Source organism: Pteropus vampyrus, unplaced genomic scaffold, assembly GCF_000151845.1.
Source record: "Pteropus vampyrus isolate Shadow unplaced genomic scaffold, Pvam_2.0 Scaffold514, whole genome shotgun sequence".
NCBI lineage: Eukaryota > Metazoa > Chordata > Mammalia > Chiroptera > Pteropodidae > Pteropus > Pteropus vampyrus.
Window position 1 is genome coordinate 110,265 of NW_011889295.1, and position 18,305 is coordinate 128,569.

The 18,305-nt window shown below is 48.9% G+C and overlaps 1 protein-coding gene across 1 annotated transcript in view; it reads left to right on the forward strand.

The window, feature by feature from the left end:
- Positions 1 to 209: 209 nt before the first annotated feature.
- Positions 210 to 18,305, forward strand: part of PTK2 (protein tyrosine kinase 2) — a 179,194-nt gene continuing 161,098 nt past the window's right edge. The window contains exon 1 of the mRNA XM_023524973.1: positions 210 to 398. The gene's annotated coding sequence lies outside the window, so the exon portion shown is untranslated. The remainder of the gene's footprint in view (positions 399 to 18,305) is intronic.

The window sequence follows — 18,305 nt, forward strand, 5'->3', positions numbered from 1 at the left end:
GCTGGTATTATCACAATTGGGCCAGGAAAAAATACTGCTCTGCCCTTCACAATTTCGAAATGTTCTTTTTTTCTAGATATTGACCCCGTGTTCATAGGACTTAAGTTCTGAAGACTGACAGTTGCCCAAGGTGACACTAAATGAGTGGGGTATACAGAAGGTCCTTGAGCCCAGAAGCTCTCACGTGTCTTACTGATCAATCAGCTGGACCCACTGGGTGCGCCACACGGCTTTGCATTGTGCCCTGAAACCGTTTTTTTAAAAAGCCGTCTTCTCAGACCGCAGTGCCGGTTACGCAGTGTGTAGGCTTTCCCTTGACCTGCTGCGCAGTCCTTTGCTGTCATGCTGTCATGCAGATAAGACGTCTCGAGAGTGACAGGTCGCTTACCTTTACTTAGGTAAGGAAAGTCAACATTTGGGTAAAAAGAGCTGTTTGCTCTTCCTGAGCAAGGTCCTCCTTAGTGTTATACACTGAGGGTGCACACGTGCGCGCGCGTGTACACACACACACACACACATGCGCGCGGTTCAGGTTGGCTGCAGCCGTTCTCAGTGTAGTTACCGGGGCGCAGCATCACCACCCCCAGAACTGAGAAATGCTAGAGCCCCACCCCGCACCTGACCTAGACTGTGGGGTGGGGCCAGCAGGCGGTCCTAGCGAGCTGTCCAGGGGCTTTCCATGCCTGCTGACGTCCGCAGACCACTGCTTTAGAGCGCTTTAAAATGCAGGTTGTAGCGGGCATGGCTCAGCTATAGACGGCCGCACGTGTGGCCACTTAGATTCGCTAATGAGAGTGCCTCCACTTGGGGACTCTGACATGTTTTTTTAGCAGTTACTTTTGCCGAGGTACTTTGAACGTTTCATTCTGAGACCGCTTAATTTTTCTGAATCTTGGGTTGGACATTAAATGAAGAATTTTACGTCCAAACAGTTGGTATGACTTTGGGACGTGAGATTTTTGGCAGATAGGAGAGAGTGTGCATGTGCGTGCCGAAGGCACACGGCCCCCAGGGGCTTTGTTTTAGTGCTGAAAACTGGCTAGCTTATACTAACGTTAGGGTGATTGCCATGTCTTGGGGTGACTAATGAAACAGTATTGTGTGAATCGATTCTCTGCCTAGCATTCAGTTCATATGTAACTTAAATATATTTTGTTTTGCCTTTTGCCCCTTTTTTCTAAGAAAAAGGCTAAATAGAAGTTACACAGTGTACAAAGGCGGGTCGGTGATGTGCCTGATATCTCTATGTCTTATGCTGAATTAGATGCACCTATCGGCAGATCGAATATTGTGAGCTTAGGGACAAGGCTTCTGCATCGTCCTTTGCATATCTTTCGGTCCCGCACAGTTTCCTTACACTATGAGGGTGGGAGGGGGGTCCCCAGTTTGTTTACTCTCCTGCCAGGTCCTGAAGAGACTCAGTACCAAGACTAACATCAGTGACCGTTGTGCAGCTGTGTGGTCAGGAGTCTGTAACCATGTGAAAGTTGTTACTAAGGTAGAGGAGAGGAACGGAGGGGGTTGACGGATGGAATCAGGTGTAATCTGCAAGTGGTGAAAAGGATGTTGCCACGTGACGCCCCCCCCAGCTTGGCTGCCCCTCCCTCGCCCCGTGACCCAACTTCCAGTCAGCTGCGCAGCTCTGTGAGCTGGTGGGAAAGTGCCATCTGAACAGTGTCCTTCTCCCTAAAATTGGTCAGGTGCAGTTAAAATTATAGTTTAGAGCCAGGTAGGCTGTGACCCCCGTTCAATGTGTCGGGGTGCCTGGCCCAGAGTGGCTTCTCAGCAAAGGGCCAGTAAGTGATTCCCCGCTGCCCCTCACTGAACCATTAGGCTCCGGCCAGCAGCCCGTCTTCCCTCTGGTTCTTTCTTCAGCCCCTGTCCGGTCTCCTGGGTCTCTCCTGCCCACGCCTTCTGGTGGTTTCTGTAGTACTACTGCTTCGTGGTTTCGAATAGCCTTTTCCTGGTTATAATGAGGTTGCATGTCTTTTTATATATTTACTGACATTTGGCCATTCACTGTTTCACAAAGTGCACATATTTTTTTATTACGTTTTTAACAGTTGATTTGTAGACTTCTTTATATATTCAGAGCATAAATCCTTTGTTGGTTATATATTTTGCCTCTACCTCTTCCCACTTTGTCATGTGCAGTTTCACTGACTCAGTGGTCTGTTCTGTTCTGTTTTGTTTTGTGAGTAGAAGTTTTTAAGTTTCGCGTAGTGTAGTTTATCCATCTTTTCCTTCAGAGTTGGTGCTTTTGTACCATTTACTGAGAAGAGCGTCATTTGCCCATGCTCTGCGGTGCCCCCTTGTCGTGAGCGAGCGGTCTGTAATCCGTGCATCTGTTCTGCACTCTGTTCAGTTCCGCTGGTACTAAGCTGCCTGAATTACGGCAGCTTGATAATGAGCCTCATCTCACCGTGGCACTCTACCACTTGGTTCTTCAAGTGTACTTGGCTGTCCTTGACCTTTGCAGATCTATACATGTGTGAGAATCACTTGTCAGCTTCCACGAAAATTCTTCTGGATGTTGTTTGGGATGACAATGAATGTATAGTTTAATGTATGGAGAATTGTTTCTGGTCTTGGCTTATCGCAAATAAAGCGTGTGGATATTTTTGTGCAAGTCTTTGTGTGGATGTAGGTTTTCGTTTCTCTTGAGAACAGCTGGGTCTAGATCTCCAGCAGCCGGGTCCTGTGGTAGGTGTTTGTTTAGCTTTTTAAGAAAGCGCCAGATTGTTCTGGAGCGGCTATGCCGTTGTGCATTCCCACCAGCAGCGAACGAGCATTCTCGTTGGGCCAACGCTTGGCATGGTTAGTCTTTTATAATAGATGTCTAATGGCATTTGATTGTGGTTTTAATTTATATTTCCCAAATGCCCAGTGATGTTGAGTATCTTTTCATATGCTTTTTGACATCCATATATCTTCTTTGGTGTTCACATGTTTTGCTCATTAAACATTTTTTTCTCATGGGCTCTTCATTCTGGATAAATACTTTTCTGTTGGTCACATGTGAGTTGCGCGTCTCTCTTGTGCTGTGGTTGGTTTTTTCATTCTCTTCATTGTCCTCAAGGGCAGAAGTTACACATTTTGACGATGTCTCATTTATCCACTTGTTGTTTTATGGATTGTGCTTTTTTGTTGTCATATTTAAGAAACTTTTGCCTAATCCTAGGTCACAAAGGTTTTCTTCCATTTTTTTCTCCCTCTAGAAGTTTTGTAGTTTTAGGTTTTACATTTAGGTCTAGGATTCATTTTGAGATCATTTTCATTTAAGGTTGTAGCATATGGATCCAAGTTATTTGTAGGACTCTTTTGAAACCTGGCATGAAGGTAGCTCCCTTCAGAGAGCATTTGTTTTTGCTTCGACCAGTCTGGGATCGCCTTAAACCCAGTTCAAGGCTTGAGGTTCTTTAGACCGTCTAGAGCTGTAAGTCTGCTAGAGAGGTGGTTCGCTTCTGGCTTACTCTCACCCCGAGCTGCGTAGCCTTTGGGGTGCTCTTATTGCAGACACTTTGTGGGACCCAGCTTTTGATTCTCGTCCCTCTTTCCATGTCCTCTTGTGAAAAAGGAAGTTGAAAATGTCAGGATTGGCAAATGAGCTCAGGGCAAAGGTGGCTTCTGCGCTCGTGTATTTCCTGGCTCCTGGTTTCGCTTTGACTTTGGCCTGGCGTTTCCTTATTGTCTTGTCACTGCCCAGTTGCTTTTAATATTTTTAAAGGATCCTATCCAGCTTTTTTAGCCTTTTTCAAGGGGAGGGTTGGCGTGAATAGCAGCCTGCGGTTAGGAACCACGGAAAAGTTTTTATTTCACTCAGTGTCGAGAGTCTAGACTTGGACCTGCTGTCTCCTGTGGTGGCCGCTAGCCACAGGTGGCTGTTAAGCTAAAATTAAATTAAAAGTTCCATTCGACAGTCACACTAGCCCCATTTCAAGTGCTCAGCTGCCACGTGTGGCTGGCGGCTGCCATGTGGGACAGTGCAGACAGAGAGCATTGTCGCCGCTGCAGGAAAGCCTACTGGACAGCACTGGCCGGACCCCGAGAACCTACTCGGGGACTGGCTGTGGGCTGTGAGCCGTGGGCTGTGCTGGAGAGCCACTGACACAGGCGTCCTTGCTTAAAGTTTGACTTTTTCGGAAATCTGCCCGTAGCTACAACGCACGAGCCCTTTATTGCCTGTGTCGTGAAGCCACCACGAAGGACCGTGTGGGCTCAGACGGGTCGGTGGGGAAGTGGGGAGCTGTGCGCACTGAGTAGGAAACACCCCGTTCTGTTCTGACGTTTGACTTACACGTATCTGCGCATTTAACTGGGACGTGGTGAGGACAGTCACTGGGCTGATCTGAACCCCAGCCCGCGGAGGTCACGGTAAACAGGCAGTTGTGGTGGCACGTTACAAGTGCTTTGCAGAGCTGCAGGGTGCCCGGCGGGGCTTGCGGGGGCTGCGCCCCCACTGTTGCGGGCTCAGTCGGCATCAGCCCGGTGCGGGGGGAGTGTTCTAGGCAGAAGAAACGCCCGGCCAAAAGAGGCATTGGTGGGAACGTGCGGAGGCTGGCACACTGCGCCTGAAATTCGATTCTCGTGTTGCAGATTTAAGAAAATGTCATGAGAGGAAAACCGGATCCTGCTCATGGGTCAGGGTTTCTGTTGTCGTTAGGCGTGTGTTGGAACCTGTCTCTGTAGCTCACTGAACTCCCGTCTTTGGAGGACATGTCCGGTCTGCCAGCGCACCGCGCCACGGGTGGGCCCGGCTCCTGCTGGGCACATTTCTAGCCCCTCGGGCACGGTGACTGCCATCTGTCACCCCAGGAGGAAGGCGCACCCACGGCAGTAAGTGGCGCCCGCCATCACAGAGGACTGAGGGTAGCAGTTGCGGAAAGGTCAAGGCCACAGATGCGGGCTGGTCACTTCCTCTCTCCTGCCCCCTGGGGAGCGGCCTGCCCGCACTTGTCTGCCTTTGTTTTGGGATCGGAGAGCGAGCAGCAGAGATGCACGCGGGTCGCGGGCGTGTGTCTGAGCTGCACGGTCTGCCCCCGAGCCGTGTGTGCCCGCTCCGTGTGGGGCCCCTCACACCAACCCCTGTGTTGCCAGGAGCTTCCCAGATCGTAGACTCAGATTCGGTCTGTCTGGACTGGGGCACCTGATCCCGGGTGACGCCAGTGGTCCAGTTTGAGCGGCAAGGCGTTGGTTCCCGAAGTGTGGCTCCTCAGATGGCATTGCCTGATGGAGTTTGAAAGCTGAACTCTCAGTGAGGTGTGCGGTCACTCAGGGCCGACTCGGGGTGTTGGGCCAGCTCATTGATGTCGCACACCTCCATTTCCTTGTCCGTTAAATCGCCGCGTGATAGAACCACAGGCTGATGGAGGAATTAAGTGACACCCAGAGCACGCGAGTTCTGATGTTCACTAGTGCCTGGCCCTATGAAATGTTTCACGAAAGGTAATGATTGCTGAAAGCAAACATTTACATGAAAAGTTTGCCTGTTGTCAAAGTTCTCGATCCTCACCGCATCTTCGCTTGGTTTGTGAAATTGCAGTTGAAGTGGAGCGGGATGTTTGTGTCATTCACCGCCCTGCACACAGCGCAGAGCCCCAGGCTTGCCAGATCCCTCCCAGCCGCCCATCCGTCCACCCGTCCGTAAAGAAAAGGGCTAGGACCACCCTTCTCCCCAAAGACTGCCTGGCAAGCGGGCAAGCTTAGAGTTCCATCGCCTTCTGGCACATTGAGATGGGAGACGTAGCTGTTTGTGTCGGGGCCCCGACAAGGGCTCGGAGGACTCTAAGGTAAAAGGGCTTGTGTTCCCTGGACGTTGTCCTTTCACGTTCCCCGTCATCGAGGCCAGATGCCGCTTTCTCTGTCAGGGTCAGAGGTGCAGTGCCGTGTCATCGCGCAGCTCTGTAAATAAGCACGGTTTTTTTTTTTAGTTGCCAGTGGTAAGAATGAGAGAACTGTTTTGTACTAAGAAAGGTGTATAAATGGGAGTTGTATGACAGTGCCTATTCCGTGAGTGTTATGCTTAATTAAAGTTAAAATAGGAATCTTCAATTTTATTTTAAAACTTTGTGGCAGTTTCTAGACATATGCAAAACCGCGTATCCATTACCACCTTCAACAGTTATCACTTAATTTATGTCATTAACTGTTCAGAGGGACCACTTTGTATTTAAAAGATGTGATAGCACTCGCTTTGGGGACCTGTATGCTGACATTGGGCAGATATTGTGGCCTCTGCTAAGATGTGACATAACAATTCATGACACGTTTCTTTAAGAAGATGGGAAGGGAATAGGATGTGACTCCACAGCTTTTTCTAAGGCCACGCGGTGCGTCGGTGATGCCGCGAGGTGTCCCGTCGTCCTAGTGACCTGGATGTTAGTGGCCCCTGGGCTCTCTCCGCAGACTTGGAACTTGTAGCAGAAAGGGTCCGTCCGTCCTTCTGCCCTCCCTCTTTCTTTCCCGTCTTCCTTTCCATCTTCCTTATTGTACTCGAGTCAGAATAATGGCAGCTTGCTTTGCTCTGCCGTTCTGGTTTGATGCTCCTGAGAGCAATCCACACATACCAGTTGTTTGAACGTAGACGTCAGGATAGAGGAGAAGCATGCAGCTTTACTAGAGCAAGGTTCAGCAGAGAAATATGCTTAATACGGTAGTCTTTATTCAAGAAATGATTTTATGAAATGCTGAAGAGAGATGCCAGAGTATGTAAGACGTGTGTAAGGTATAGATCAGGAGAACTCTGAGCCCCCCGGAGGAAGGACACCAGCGTCCCCACTGATGCCCTAGCTCAAGAGCTGGCCAGCTCTCTCTGTAAAGGGCCTGCCAGGAAGCGTTTTAGGCTTCGCGGGCCACATGTGGCCTCTGTCGCACGCACTCAGTCCTGCCATCGTGGTGAGACAGCAACCATGGACGGTGTGGACAGAACTGTGTCCCAATTACATTTAATCTTTGGACCCTAAAATTTGAATTTCATATAATTTCATGTGCACTGAAATTTTATTATTCGTTTTTCCTTCAATCGTATACAACATAAAGACCGCGCTTAGCTCATGGGCTGTACAAACACAAGTGATGGGGCCAGATGGGCCCCGGTTGGGGTTCGCCGTGGGTGCCCGGGGCCCAGCGTACCTGTGGAGCACTCCCACCCCCCCGAAGGCCTCTGCGTGCCCCCATCGTGCCCCTCTCCCCGTCGCGAAGCCTCAGGCAACTGTCCTCCCCTCCGGCCCCTCAGCTGCCTCCCCCTCCAGGCCCGTTCGCCGTTTGATGTCGCTTGTATTTTATTTTTCTCTGCTTTTCTTTCTCACTTGGCTGTGGGCAGAATGTCTGTATCCCCGGCTCGTATAACCGGTCAGGGATGCATGTCGTATTTATCATCTCTCATCTTTGTGTCAGTTGTGTGTTTTGAACTTTATAGTGAGGGAGTCGCACTCAGTGCGTTCGTGTGACTTGCTTTTCTCCGCTCAGCTCTGTGACTCTGAGACTCAGCTGAGGGGTGCGCGCTGTCAGAGTCTGTCCATCTCCAGCTGTATAGGCGGGACGGCAGCTGATGGGCCTGCGGGTTGTCTCCAGCTTTTCGCTGTCACAGACACCACTGTGCACATCGCCAGCCTTCCGTGTGCGTGGAGACCTGTGGCCTGAACGCCTCGGAGGGCGGATGCCGGGGTCGGAGGCCGGCCAGCCTTCCGGTCGCCTCGTCACCGCCCAGGTGCTTTCAGAGGCCTTGTACCAATTTACAGCCCCACCTGTAGAAGAGAGAGTGACTCCTGGTGGCTCCACAGCCTTGTCAGTAGTGTAATCTGTCTGGCAGTAACTAATCTGTCGTTCGGTTCTGCCATTCTGGCGAGTGCGTCGTAATATGTTTGTGTCTGCAGATCGAATTTCCCTCATTACTAATGCTCTCGAGCCTCTTGTAGTATATTGGCCGTATCTCTCCCCTTCTCTGAAGGACTTGGGAAGTCATGCGGCCGATTTTCCTTTGTATCTTTTTCTTATTGACTTGCAGCTGTTCTTTCTGTGTGGAGTACAGTCCTTTGTCGTTATGTAAGTTATAAATATTTTCTTCCAGTTTGTGGTTTGTCTTTTTACTTTGAGGTGTCTTGGAACTAAAATTCTTAATTTTAATATCGGCTTTATCAATATTTTCCTTTATGATGAGTATTTTTTTGTCTTATTTAAGGAATCTTTCTTTGTGGGTTAAATTTTGATATGAGGTGGTTTTGTTATTTAGATCATAAAGCATTATTGTTCTATTCAATAAAATGTTCAATATTTAGCTATACTAATTTCTATTAAGATTCCTTTGATGACTCATGATTTAATGTGGTTTGATAAATTCCAAATAAATGAATTTTTCTATGTACCTTGTGAGTTATTTCTAAAATTGGATCGTAGTCAAAAAATGTGTTCTGTATGGAATCAGTTCTTTGAAGTTAATCTTATCGTAAGTAGACCCATATCAGACTTCACTTTGGCTAAGATCTTGGTCTAACTCAGAAACTTCTGGGCACCGAGCTACTTAAACTCCAGCTTTGCGTAACTTACACCTTGATTATGCAAAATAGATCAGAAGACTAGGTTTTTCGTAGTAGCTCCTTACACTTCATTTCTGCCTCTGGAGACACTTGCGGCGTTTGCTGGCCCAGGCGGAGGTGCGAATGCGCACCGGCCCCTTCCGGCCTCTGTTCTGCCCGAAGCGAAGCTTAAGGACAGGTGACCGCCTCAACTGCCGGTGTGTGCCAGCTCAGCTGGCAGACGAGGGGTCCGTGCTGAGGTGGCAGCTGCCTTCCTTTCAGTGGCCTTTGTTAATTAAGCTGTTTAATTTTACTTTTCAGGGACTGACTGGAAAAAAAAAGGCAAAGAAGATTTTTCGTTTATGATCATCCTGAGGCCATTTAGGCTAGTGCTCATTTCGGATGTCCTTTACATTTTTATTTTGTTCGTTTACAAAAAGTAACATTAACTTGAACATTATAAAAATTAAATAATGAGTCAGAAATTAAATTTCGTTCCTCCTCTGGAGCCCCAGGTATTAGTAACTGCCGCCATCTGGGCATCGTAGTTTGTATGTAGTTTTTAATAGAAAGAGCATCTCATGGGGAACAGAAGACCTGGGTTCAAATACTGGCTCTCTGCCTTTGGTCACGTGACTTATGACGAGTTGTTTAGTTTCCGTGATTCTCAATGTCCTCATCTGTAAAGTCTGTATTTATGATCTCGGCCTTAGAGGTTTTACGTAGCGTTACCACGTAAAGCGGATACAAACGTACAGTGCTAGCGTTAGACTTTTAACAGACTTACCTTGTGTGCTACGACTAAAGGCCCAGGGCTTTGCACGTTATGTGTTCCCCTGGTTCTTGAGCTGGTCTGTTCGGTTGGTTAATGCATCGATTCAACATTTATGAAATGCCTGTCTCATATCTGGTGCAGGATTAAGACCTGAGGGGACCAAGACTGGTCCCATTCAGGGATGTGCAGTGTGATGCCGGCAGTGCCCGTGTCATAGCAGGTGTGCTCAGGAGCCGGAGGGCATGTCCCCAGGGATGGTCAAGTTCAGATGTTTTCTGTTAAAGGCCTGACAATAGACACTTAAGGCCTTGTGGGCCACATATGGCCTGTCACTTTTTTTAACCCTTGAAAAAGTTAAAAACCATTTTTTAGCCCAGGAGCTATACAAAACTGACTGTAGACCATACGTGATGACCTCTGCAGGTCCCAGCTGCGAGAAGGGACCATAGATGCTCAGTGGACAGGGCGGTAGGGGGCGCAGGAAGGGCCTCCCAGACAGTGGGCACGCCTGGGCAAAGCGCAGAGGGGTGAGAAGCTGGTGCTTGTGGAACTGAATGTTTTTACCCCGTTCGGGATACAGGATGGGTTTGGGTAGTGGAGGAGATGAAGCTGATATCACGGGCAAGATCAGTGTGATTTGCACTTGATTCTGGTGGAGAATGGATTTGCAGGGCAGGCGGTTCAGTGGACTGGAGCTCCAGGGCTCAGTGAAGGAGGCGGCAGGGAAATGCACTTTGGAAGGCGAGGGCGGCAAACCTCTGTCATTAAGGAAATGGCTGCCAGTGTCTCCTAGCTAATAACGCGACGGGCAAAGTTCAGATGGTCTGAGTTAACAGCTTGTGTTCTTTTAATTATTTAATTATGTTGCATAGATAAAGGAAGAAGCCCTTAATTAAGGGCGAGACTGGGGAACTGGAGAGAAGGGAAGCCGTGAAGCCTGTCGCTGAGTTCAGGCCCCGAGCAGGTAACTGAGGCGCAGGGCGGAGGGAGGGGTCCGGAGTCACGGCAGCGCGGCTGCCGGCTTTCTCCTTTGGTGATAAGTTCACAAAGCTCTTTTTGCTCTTAAGCACATACTGATGATCAGACGGTTGCTTCGCGGCGGTGACATTCTCTCCTAGGTCTGTGAACCCCAAAATTGTAAGAGGATTGTGCGCGCGTGTGAGTCGTTTCCCCGGGGGAGCGTCTGGAGGGCTTTCATCAGCTTATGCAAAGGAGCCCAGCCCCCAGGGGGAGCCGCTGGGGGGTGGGGGGGACCGGACATCTGGCGCCCTGCGAAGGTCTGGGGCGGTGGAGGAGGCTGATCATCCACATAACAGGAACGTGACTTTAAATGTAATAACATCCCAAACGGCCAAGGAAAACGCAAACACAGGCAGCCGTCTCCTAAGCTGAACCATTTCAGCCAGCAGTGACAATGTTTCTCCTGGCCTCCCTTGCCCCGCTAAAAGTCAGAGCAAAACACGGTTTTGGTACATAGAGGCCAGCCGGGCGTGGGGGGCTCTCATCGGCAGGAATGGTTTCCTCACGCTGTTGCACATTAGACAAAGCTAAAGTCTTACACCGTTAGGCAACTTACTAGTCACAAGGCTACGAGGGACAGACAGGTGTCACTGTTAAGCGTAGGGCATGCCAGCGCCCAGGATGAGTGTGGTTTCTTCTGCCGAGCTGGAAACGTGTGAACAGTGAGCTGTGAAACAACACCTGAATCGTGTCGTTGCGGTGAGCGCTGCGGTGAGCGCTGTGGTGAGCACGTGCAGGGGAAGCAGCGCAGCGGGTGGTGGCTGTCCAAATGTGAGCATCAGGCCGATTAGTCTGGTGTTTGGGAGTCGAAATGGGATTGGTTCATGCTCGACATCATTATCGTGTCATTTAGAAACTACAGACTACAGATCATAGCAATCCTGCGGAGAGCTGGCGAACTTGGGGAGAGATGGCTGCCTGATGGGGGGTGGGTCTCAGAGAGGAGAGGTCAGAAATGGGTGGATCTCGGAGAAAGTTTCTCCTCCTGCCGAGAAAGATTGTGACCTCCGTGAGGGCAAAGCTGCGAGTGGGGAAGACAGATGAGTGACGGAATTGAGCGGCGGGGCCGAAGTTACGGAGAGAAGCTGGGCTGCTCACCGTGCCGCTCTCGAGACGTTGGGCTGGGGGTGGTCGTGACTCTGAAGGTGAGAAGTGTCAGAGTGCACTTGGGCTTGGGTCGTGGCAGTGCTTAGGCGGCAGTTTTGCTTTCTGTTTGGAAAGGGCAGCATTAATCACACCTTTAAGGTGTTGACTTGATAGAACAAGTTGCAGGAGGAACTCAGTTTAAATGTAGGTTGTCTATATTTGAATTGTTTGTTATTTTGTTTTTTCATTTTAAAGTTATGGTTGATGTACAGTATAATATTAACATCTGGTGTACGACATAGCGAGTCATCGAGTTAATTTTTGACACTCATGGTTGATTATTTGGTTGGGGAAGAGTTGATTTCTTTGATTTTCATGTATCCTACGAGCCTGCCCTGTTGACCGTTTGCTGGAACGCATTCAAACTTTTCCTCTGAGTTTTTCCCCCTTTATTCTTATTGCTTTACATAATCTAGAATTTTAAAGGTTGATCTAAATTTAGGGATCTTATGTTCCAGAGCTCTCACTGTAGAGATGAGGGAGGGTAAATGACTATTTGATGGTGAATGAGGAATGCCCTCAAGATGATATTAGCTGTCTTGACTTTTAGCTCAGAGGTGATACTTTTGGTAGATGAGGACGGTGTGAAGACAACTTGTAAAACTCAACTTGCCTACTAATTGGCAGAGAGGAGATTGAACCAGTTGACATCACTGACCAAGTGGCATAAGCAATGGCCATCATTGACTCTGTTGCCCAAATTGTTCCCAAGCAACTGTGCTTGCTATTCATTTATTTATTTCCATATTACCTTGGGTATTTGAGAATGACAAATAAGACTTACATATTCATATGTTCTAAGTTTTAAAAGACTAATAACGTTAGTTCTTCTTACCTGTCTGTTATACTTATGGGGTTTTCCTGAGGCGCTCTGGAACATCTACCCATGCCAACACTGCTAGGTGATGAGAATTTATCAAAAGAGACACAGTCCCTGCCCTCGTGACGCTTCTAGGTGGGTCAGTGGTTCTGAAAGGAGCTTACTCAGAACCATCAAGGAAGATGTATTAAAAACGCACGTGCGTGGGGCCATCCTCCCGAGCTGTTGAGTTTTCGTCCTGGCGCAGAGTTCAGTCACCTGCATTTAAAATCGCATCCCCATGGGTTGAGAAACACTGCTCTCGTGTTGGTGAAAACGTGTCGTAAATCACAGAGACCTGCAGGTCTGGACGCCCCCGTGATTCTCTAGAAGGACTCAGAGCTCAGGAAGCCGTTACACGCACAGTTACGGTTTATTGCAGTGCGAGGACGCAGATGAAAACGAGCGAAGGCATGGCGCCTAGGGCAGAGGCCAGGAGAACCCCGGCCTGAGCGTCCAGCTGTCTTCTCCCAGGGCAGTCATGCTCGTTTCTCCGGCAGCTCTGTGGCAGTGCGCCCTCATCCGCGCCTTGGTGTCCAGGATATTTATTGAGGTGTCGGTCATGTAGGCCCTGCCAGCATGGCTGAACTTAGTCTCTAACCCCTCCAGAGACCAAGCTGGTGGAGTGTGGCCCAAGGCTCCCCTATAAATCACACCGGCAGCACAAGCTATCTGCTGAGACCTAAGGCCCCAGCTGATCGAGGATGACCTTATCAGGCAGGAGGTACCAAGGGCTGAGGGGTTGCTTCCCATGAGCAAGCTGGGCAAGCGGGGGCAGGCCTTCCTTTGGGCAAGTTTAATCCTTGAATACACGAAGCCCGAAAAAGTAAATTACTACTTCTGTCATTACCGAGGAGTGTAAGAAATTATAGCTTTTAGGTAGAAGATATGGGTTGCAATCACATGCAGTATAATTTACTACAAACCTAAACATCAGAATTCCTACACATAAGATGTCTCCAGGAGTATAAGATGTCTCCAGGAGTGTGTCACATTTGACACTTGTCCTAACGTTTTTATCAGGAATTTGCATGAATATCAGGAGTCATGCTGGGAGATAGCTCATTTTTTGAATCAGAATTTTAAAATATTTTGACAGGTTGTAACGAAGCGCTAAAATCAATAAGGTAAGATTGATCAGGAGTAGATGTGAAATGGCAGACTGACCTTGAAAAGGAAACCGACTGAGAAAGTTTAAGAATTCTATTAAATTCTTCTCGATCTTTGCCCGTTAGCATGTCATCACATTGAGGTTCGTCGCTTCCAGTTGACGGTTAGTCTGTCAGGACCATTTTTCCAGCAGTGTTTGCTCACGTCACGTCTGTCACATTCCATAATTCTCAGAATATTTCAGACACTTTCATTATTATATTTGTCATGGTGATCTGTGATCAACGATCTGTTATGTTACTATTCTAATTGGGGGCACCATGAACTGTGCCCATTCTAATTGGGGGCACCATAAGACAGTGCCCTTAATCGATAAATGAATGTCATGAACTTACTCAGTACATGTGTTCCGATTGCTCCACCGACCGGCCATTCCCGCGTTCCCTGTCCCTCGCCCTGTTCTCCAGCCTCACTGGTCCAAGACACAACAATATTGAAATTAGACCGATTAGTCACCCTGCAGCGGCCCCTGACTGTTCCAGTGGGAAGAAGGATCGTGTGTCCCTCACTTTAATCGAAAGCTAGAAATGACCCAGCTCAGAGAGGAAGGCCCGTGGGACGCCCTCCGTGCCGGTGGGCCAAGTCGTGAGTGTGAAGGGAAAGTTCCTGAAGGAGATTAAAAGTGCCACTTCAGCGAACACATGATTGATGAGAAAGCAAGCAGCAGCCTTATTACTGGTATGGAGGACGTTTTAGCAGTCTGGATGGAAGACCAGACCAGCCGCATCCTGATCCAGAGCGAGGCCCTAACTCTCTCCAGTTCTGTGAAGGCCGAGAGGCAAGGACGCTGCAGGAGAGAAGCTGGAAGCCGGCCGAGGCTGGGCCGCGCGAGGTTTAAGGAGAGAAGCTGTCCCTGTAGCATAGAGGTGCGAGGCGACGCCACAGGTGCCGATGGGGAAGCTGCAGCCGGTCACCTGGGTCTACCAGGAGCACTCGTGAGGGTGGCCACACTGACTAGCAGATTTTTCAGGGTAGACAAAACAGCCTTAGATTGGAGGACGATGCCGTCTAGGACCTTCATAGCTGGCGAGGAGAGGTCATTCCCTGGCTTCAGAGCTTCAAATGCCAGGGTAAGTAGGGGCTGATGCCGCTGTGACTTTACGTTGAAGCCAGTGCTCATGTATCATTCTGAAAGTCCTAGACCCTTAAGAATTACGCTCGGTCTCCTCTGCCCGTGCTCTATAAATGGGAACACAAAGCCTGGAAGACAGCACATCTGTTTACAGCATGGTTTACTGAGTATCATAAGCCCATGTTGAGACCTCCTGCTCAGAAAAACACCATTCAAAACATCACTGCTCAGTGACGGTGCGCCTGGGCCCCCAGGACCTCTGGCGCGCGTGTGCGAGATGAACGTCGTTTCCACGCCTGCGAACACCACATCTGTTCTGCAGCCCACGGATCAAGGAGCGATTTGGGCTTCCAGTTCTCCTTCTTTACAAAATACCTTCTGTAAGGCCATAGGCGCCATAGATAGTGATTCCTCTGTCGGAGCTAAGCAAAGCAAATCGAAAACCTGGAAAGGATTCACCATTCTAGATGTCATTAAGAACATTCACGATACCAGCATTGGCAGGAGTTTGGAGAAGTTGATTCCCACCCTCATGGATGACTCTGCGGGGTTCAGGACCAGTGGAGGAAGTCACTGCGGATGCCGTGGAAACAGCGCGAGAACGAGAAGTGGGGCCTGAATGCGTGACCAACTGTCGTCTCACGGATGACCAGAGCAGTGGTTCCTCGAGATGGAGTCTACTGGTGAAGATGCTGTGAAGATTGTTGACATGACAACAGAGGGTTCAGAATGTTCAGAATATGACGTAAATTTGGTTGACGGAGCAGCGGGAGGGCTTGAGCGACACGATTCTGAGAGAAGCTCTGCTCTGGGTCGAATACTGGCAGACACCACTGTGGGGGGTGCTTGGTTATAGGCTTGCTCGTGGGCTAATGCTGGCGTTTGTCTCATCTCAGCGTTGGCTTATCTTGATTTTCTTTGTCCCAAGGAGTTAAGGTTTTCCTGGTCTTTCCTATGTCGAGTGAGTTTGGAGTGTCCCCTCCGTACGTAGGACGTTATGGTAGGAGACTCGGTCCTGTTTAAATCTGCTGCGTGGCGGTGCGTTGAATTCCAGCCTCCTTTCCTAGTCCTGCTGCTGCTGTTTACTTTCCAGAGTCATCAGGTAGCGCGTGCAGTTACTCTGTCCGGGTTTTCTAGAGACAGGATGGAGTGTGCTAATTACTCTTTACCTGGACCTGGACCCTTCCCGTCGCAGACTTCTTCCATTACGCAGGCGAGGAGGTGATGGTCTCGTTTCAGCTGGCTATCGGTGCCCAAACCCCTCTGTGTCCCTTGATCAGTTCTCTGTCCCGGTCCCTTTGAGAAATGCTCCTTTTAATTACTTCTTGAATTTGGTTCTTAAGGTCCTTCTTTTCACGTCTCTCTCAGGTAGATAAAATGACCCTGAAATATACCAGAATAGCCATTAGTTCTTTTGAACATGCTGGAAGGCTCGCCTCATCTCGAATGTGTTAACTGTGCCTATTGATTAGTTTGAGTAGAACGGTGTGTCTTTAACATTTTGAAGACTTTCGCACGGTAGGATTTTCTGTGGCCGTTGTTTGCAGTGCAGAGTGGACAGTGGTGACGAGCACAGGCTTTGGACGGATCTTCCTTTGAATCTCAGCAATGCCCCCTGCTCCTCGTGTGACGTCGACGGCGCCACTGAAGCTCCGAATCTGTCCTCACCATTTCAGTGGAGGTTGTCCTGACTTCTGCAGATGTGATGTAACGTGGTTCTTAGGATGTGGCCAGTCATATAACTAATTAAACGCTTACTTTTTAGGGAAGCGGCCACCGGATGTTCAGCAAGTCCAGTTCCTAACGATGTCGTTATTTCTGTCATGGGGATTTAAAGGCTGGTCTTACTCATTCCCTGATTCTGTTTGATCGGATTGTCTAAGAACTGCAAGGCAGGTTGTATTCATCATTTACTGCGCACACTTAACAGGAAATTTATCATTATCGTTAACATTGGCTTTTCACAATTTAGTGACTTGACTTCTTTGTCCTTAATTCGTTTAGCGAGCAGCGTAGGACCCCGTGGGAGGCCAAGCCTGTGCCGAGCACTGGCTGGCGGCGGGTAGGAGGCCCCGCTTACGAGCGGCTCCACAGTCCACTGTTAGAATATTTTAGGCTAGAAATTTATTTCGAAGCATAAAGAAGCTTTTGTTGGCTTCGGTGATTTTCATAATTAGGTTGCATTCTTCATATATTCTTGGTTTTTTGGGAGCTTACTTCAGACCTGTGACCTTTCAGAATACAGGTTGCAGCTGCCGAAGTCCTGAAACTCGGTAGATTCAGCTTTGAGGGAGGGAAGCCTTCGTGGGTGGTTGTGTGTCTTGGACATTGGAGACCGTCACAAATAAATTGCTAAGATGTTATGGGTTAAATAGTGGGTTTGGGCCTTATTTAGCAGTTAGCATCAAATAGGCCATTTCTTTTCCGGGGGCTCAGCCTACAAGCTTAATTCTAGCCAGATGCCTTACAAGTTGTCAGTGTGTCGCACTGACCATCACTCAGTTTTCGGAAGCGTTTCTCTTTCATGCCGGCGGTAGAAAGCCCACGTCGCGTTTGCTGTTTTAACACTACCATCTGCTTAACTGGGGAAGCGGGGATGGCATCAGGCTTTCAAGAGTGCCACAGGCTGGGGTTCGACTCCCTGATGGCTCACTCCTTTGCTCTGTGACCTTGGAAAAGTTCTTAATTTCTTTAAGATTTCGTTTCCTTACGTGTAAAATAGGGATACTGATAGTGACGGGTCAGGGCGGTGCGGGTCCAGCAGCTGGCACCCTCAGGGCACTTGGGGGAGTGCATGGCACAGCGACGCTCCTCCAGTGTGAGGGTCACACCTCGGACCTAGCGAGAGGGGGACAGAGGGCGCTGGCCTAGTTGGGTTGTGCATTGAGATGAGACATGGCCAACAAGGCGGCGAAAGGCGGTGGTTTACATGCCGATGGCGCACAGAGCAGAGCGCCGGGAGGGAGGGCTTGCCGGCAGCCCAGGCGTCTGCTCGGCCCTGCCTGCGGTGCCCCCGCCTGCCCTGCCGGAAACGCGGAGCATCCACCTTCCCAACGTCCTCAGGGAGCTGACAGCGTATTTCATTGTGTAACGAGCCAAGTTTAATTTTTCTTTATCCAACTAGAATAAAAGAATTTAAGCATTCTAATTATACAGTTTGGGAAATACCTACGGTTTTCTCTCCTATTTGAACTATTCAAATTTTTATGCTTATATTTTATCAAATTCACAGTTAAAATATGTAGATTTATATTCTTAGTAAAGATAGGTTCAATTATGGGATAAATAGTGTTGAACACAGCATTCATCAGGTCGCCTGCTGCTGAAGTAGAAAGCAAGCGGCAGGCCTGGCATTGATAAAGCGGAATGTTCTTGTGAATTCTCCTTAAAAATACAAAAAAAACCCCTAAAGCCAGTATATCCATTCATTCGTTCACTGTAAGTCATTCATTCACCAAGTACTCTTTTACCGATCGTGTGCCGCAGGTGCTTGATACAGTGCATGCTGTTGAGGACACCGTGGTGAACACAGCCAGATGTGGGGGTAACGGGGGTGTTTTGCCTTTGCACTTAGCACGACGAAGATGGCCAGCTCGAGAGACTTGCGAGGTTTCAGCGACGTTTGCAGGTTTGTTATACTGTCATCAGAACAGCCTGTAGCCAACTGGGGCTTTTTTTGACCTTCACTTTGTTTTTATTTAATAGTGCTCAACTTTTTTGTCTCCTGTGTGGGTCCTGAGGCTGCGAGCT